This window comes from Perca fluviatilis, chromosome 21 (assembly GCF_010015445.1).
Source record: "Perca fluviatilis chromosome 21, GENO_Pfluv_1.0, whole genome shotgun sequence".
In the NCBI taxonomy this organism is placed as follows: domain Eukaryota; kingdom Metazoa; phylum Chordata; class Actinopteri; order Perciformes; family Percidae; genus Perca; species Perca fluviatilis.
This window is the reverse complement of record NC_053132.1, coordinates 506,930-511,845: the sequence shown is the minus strand read 5'-3', so window position 1 is coordinate 511,845 and position 4,916 is coordinate 506,930. Positions and strand designations below refer to the sequence as shown.

The 4,916-nt window shown below is 49.5% G+C and overlaps 1 protein-coding gene across 3 annotated transcripts in view; it reads right to left on the bottom strand.

Moving 5' to 3' along the window:
- Positions 1-4,916, bottom strand: part of LOC120551395 (cytochrome c oxidase assembly protein COX11, mitochondrial) — a 9,299-nt gene extending 4,383 nt beyond the window's left edge. For 2 of the 3 annotated variants that reach the window (XM_039788817.1, XM_039788816.1), the window contains exon 1: positions 4,792-4,916. The gene's annotated coding sequence lies outside the window, so the exon portion shown is untranslated. The remainder of the gene's footprint in view (positions 1-4,791) is intronic. The other variant, XM_039788818.1, reaches the window with a different exon arrangement.

Genomic DNA, 4,916 nt, shown 5'->3' with positions numbered 1-4,916 from the left:
AGTGGCAGAAAACACTTTTAAAATAAAAAAAAAACAAACACATATTTCATGGACTCCAAAGTCGGCTTTACAGGGCAGGGTAGATTATAAAAACATAACAAAACAAAACGAGCAAACAAAAACAAGTAGAACAAAACAAGATACAGATGAAAAAGGGAGGGGGGCAGGTGGACTATGGGTAGGGCTGAGGTGAAGAGATGGGTCTTGAGGCGGGACTGGAAGATGGTGAGGGACTCAGAGGTGCGGATCTCTTTGGGGAGGGAGTTCCAGAGCCTGGGAGCTGCTCTGGAGAAGGCTCTGTCCCCAAAACAGCGCAGGTTGGACTTTTGGATGGAGAGGAGACCGGGCTGAGGTGGATCTGAGGGACCGTGGAGGGTTGGTAAGGGGAGAGGAGGTCAGTGAGGTATGAGGGGGCCAGATGGTGGAGGGCTTTATAGGTGAGGACCAGGATTTTGTAGGTGATCCGGTGGGAAATGGGAAGCCAGTGGAGTTGTTTTAGGACTGGAGTGATGTGGTGCCAGGATTTGGAGCAGGTAATGAGGCGGCGGCTGAGTTCTGGACCAGTTGGAGTCGGGTTGATGTTGGTAGAGCTGATGCCGAGGAGAAGTGAGTTGCAGTAGTCCAGTGGGGGAGGAGATGAAGGCGTGAATGAGTCTTTCAGCAGCGGGGGTGTGAGAGAGGGTCTGATTTTGGCGATGTTGCGGAGGTGAAAGAAGGAGGTTTTAATGACTTGACGGATGTGAGGCTCAAGGGAGAGGGTGGAATCAAAGATAACGCCAAGGTTGCGGGCCTGGGGAGATGGGGAGACAATGGTGCCGCCCGATGGTGAGAGTGGGGTTATTGGTTTTGCTGAGTGTGGATTTGGAGCCGATCAGAAGGAATTCTGTTTTGTCGCTGTTGAGTTTGAGGAAGTTGTGTTGCATCCAAGTTTTAATAGCTGACAGACAGGAGTTGATGTGGGAGAGGGGAGGATTGTGGGGGATTTGGTGCTGAGGTAGATCTGGGTGTCGTCAGCATAGCAGTGGAAGTCCAGGTTGAAGTGGCGGAGTATCTGACCAAGAGGGAGGATGTAGATGATGAAGAGGAGGGGCCCGGCACGGAGCCTTGGGGAACACCTTGAGTGACTGTGGCTGTGGCAGAGGTGTGGTTGTGGAGAGAGATGAAATGGGATCTGTTGGAAAGGTAGAGTGGGAGCCAGCTGAGTGCAGTACCGTCGATACCGGGGTCTTTGAGTCTGGTGAGCAGGATGTTATGGCTCACAGTATCGAAGGCTGCACTCAGGTCGAGGAGGATGAGGATGTTGAGGGAACCGTGTCAGCAAAGGTGAGGAGGTCGTTGAGGACTTTGAGGAGAGCGGTTTCTGTGCTGTGTAGGGGGCGAAACCAGATTGGAGAGGTTCAATAGGTTATTGGCAAGAAGATGGGTTTGTAGTTGTGAGGCGACTGCGCGTTCCAGGGTTTTAGACAGAAAGGGAGGTTGGATATTGGGCGGTAGTTGTTGAGAGAGGAGGGATCCAGACCAGGTTTTTAAGGATTGGGGTGACAGCGGCAGTTTTGAAAGCAGAGGGACAGTTCCAAGGGACAGTGAGGAGTTGAAGAGGTTAGTGAGGTAGGGGCATAGGACCGGGAGGCAGGACCGTCAGAAGTGGAGTAGGGAGGGGCCAAGGGAGCAGGTAGTGGGTTTGGAAGAGCTGATGAGTTTGGAGATTTCGGGAGGAGTGACTGGGTTAAACTGGGAGAGGAGGAAGTGTGGAGGAGGGGTCGGGAGGTCTGGAGGGATGGAGAGAGGAGGGTCCAAGGTAGGTGCTGGAGTAGATCCTAAAGGTCAGATACAGGGGATAGGGATTTGTAAATGAGATTGATTTTGTCAGTGAAAAAGTGGAGGAATGAGTTGCAGAGATCCGGAGTAGAGGTAAGGAGGCTGTTGGTCCGAGGCTTGATGAGGTTGTTCAATGTGGAGAAGAGGGTCCTGGGGTTTTGGCAGGGGTCGGTGAGGATGGTGGAGAGGTAGGCAGATTTGGCAGCAATGAGGGCATCTTTGTAGGCGATGAGATGGGATTTATAGGCTTCATGATGGACTGTGAGGGATGATTTCTTTGTCAGACGTTCAGTTGGGCGGCCAGTTTGTTTCATTTTTCGGAGTGCAGGTGTGTACCAGGGTGAAGAGGTGTTAAAAGTGACGAAGTTTTGTTTTGAGGGGGCCAGGGTGTTGAGGGAGGTAGACAAGGTGGAGTTGAGGTGGTCTGTGAGGTCATCGGGTGAGGTGAGGGCTGAGTCCAGGTGGAGAGTGGTGGAGAGCAGGTCAGAGAGATGGTGGGGATTGATAGATTTGAGGTTGCGGAAGGTGATTTCTCTGAGGAGGCGGGGCGGGGGTTGGAGAAGGGATGGTGAACCGTATCAGTTTGTGATCAGAGAGGGGAAAGAGGGGCATGGATGGAGGTCGAGCACTGGTTTGTTGGTGGAGCAGACCAGGTCGAGGATGTGACCTTTTCCTGGGTGGGGAATGTGACATGTTGGGTGAGAGAGAAGTTATCCAGTAAAATTTTGAATTCTGATGAGAGCTTGCATGTGGGGGAGTCCATGTGGATGTTTAAGTCACCGAAGTAGCAGCAGACGTGGAGAGAGAGATGAGGCTAGTGTGAGGAGTTCAGTAAAATCAGAGAGGAAGGAGGGATTTGGTTTAGGTGGCCGGTAAATGAGGATGACTGTCATGGAGGAAAGAGTTTTGAAGGCGAGATATTCAAACGATGATACTGAGGGGAGGGTGAGTTCTGTGATCCGGAAGTTCTGATTGAAAATGATCGGCGAGGCCACCTCCACGTGGGAGGGGCGGGTTTGCAGATGTAGTTGTAGCCGGGGGATGCTTGGTTGAGGGAGAAGAAGTCGTTGGGTTGTTGCCAGGTTTCGGTGAGCAGAAGGAAGTCAAGAGTGTTGTCGAGGATTAGTTCATGGAGGACAGGGGCTTTATTGTTGAGCGCATCGGGTGTTGAGGGAGGGCAAAGTTGGCATGGTGAGAGGGTGGTGGGATGGGGGCAGGCTGGAGAGATCTGAGGTTGTCCCGTTAGCAGTGTGTGGTGGTCGTTGGGGTGTGGGGGTTTTGCGTGCTGAGGGGGACAGTGAGCCGATTAGCAAATGATTGGAGAGTATGATTGAGTGTATGTGAAGTGGGGAAAAGCACTGTAGTCCGGTCCGGGTTTGTGTAAAGCCTGATGATGCGGTCAGCCCTATGTGAACCAGTGGGTGAAGCATTCAGATGACGTGGGACAGGTGCAACAGAGCGTGCAGGTGACCAGATGGATGGAATGGATTGTCCGTGGTGGAAGAAAACAAACCTTGGCGGCGAGAGCTTCTGTGGATGTAACGGCGTCGACGAAGTCCGAGCTGTTTGATGACTGGGATGCGGATGGAATGGAGTAGTTGACGCACTGGACCAGTTGTAGAGTTGAATATTTGATCATGATGCCGAAGCGGAGGGACGTGGGAGAGCCCGCGTGGATAGTGGTTAGCCGTGGGCTAGGAGCACAGAGGTGGAGGTGGAGATGGATAAATGAGGTGATTGCCAAAATGATCATGACTTCTCACACACACACACACACACACACACACACACACACACACACACACACACACACACACACACACACACACACACACCTAGTGGCAGAAAGACACTTTACTTCTACACACACACACACACACACACACCTAGTGGCAGAAAGACACTTTACTTCTACACACACACACACACACACACACACACCTAGTGGCAGAAAGACACTTTACTTCTACACACACACACACACACACACACACACACACACACACACACACACACACACACACACACACACACACAAAAAACCTAGTGGCAGAAAGACACTTTACTTCTACACACACACACACACACACACACACACACACACACACCTAGTGGCAGAAAGACACTTTACTTCTACACACACACACACACACACACACACACACACACACACACACACACACACACACACACACACACACACACACACACACACACACACACACACACACACACACACACACACACACACACACACACACACACACACACACACTCTCTCTTATCCAACCGATTACTTTTTCTCCAGAAAGGTGAGAGCACCGAACCAAACTCCGTTCAGAAAAGGTAACACTTTAATGCCACCTTGCTTACTAAGCAAGTGTGTTGTGATGTTAATACAACTAAACACTTCTCCATAACGTAATACAAGTCACTCTTCAATTCGGCAGATCACTCCCTTACTAAGGACCAACTCTTTACTTTAAAAGTGGCTGGAAATATGAATGACCGTCAGTGGCAGCCGGCAGAAACCCCCGGGATTACTCACTAAAACGGACATTTTAATCACGTTTTGGTGGATCATATTAATGCCGAATTCACCAGCGAACATTGACGCTTGTCACCATGTCTCCAGTTATATTTTATTATTCATGTCCATTTGTTAAAACCCAAATACGTCTTAATTTGTCACGTTTTTAATGGAGGTTCGCGAGCCTTTTTTAAACAATGCATTAAAGCACGGTTTTGAAATGGTTCGCGGGACAAATCGACAGTATAGCTTATGTTTAACTTCACTAATATGTATGTATGTATGTATGTAATATGTATGTAACATGTAACGAAACAAGCTGACAGTAACGTAACGCTAGGCATCTCTGACCTGCAGTATGTAACATGTAAACACAACTACTGACTGACGTCATAAACACGGTTTATATACGTCATTCTAAATAATATTTAAGAAGCTGATACCTTAGAATAAACTCCGCTGTCATTCACCGCTGGACTGTAACGTTGACACATTACCAAACATGTTTGAAGGAAACTCACACACCACTTGTGCAACACATAACTAGCTCCCCGTTAGACACAAGCGA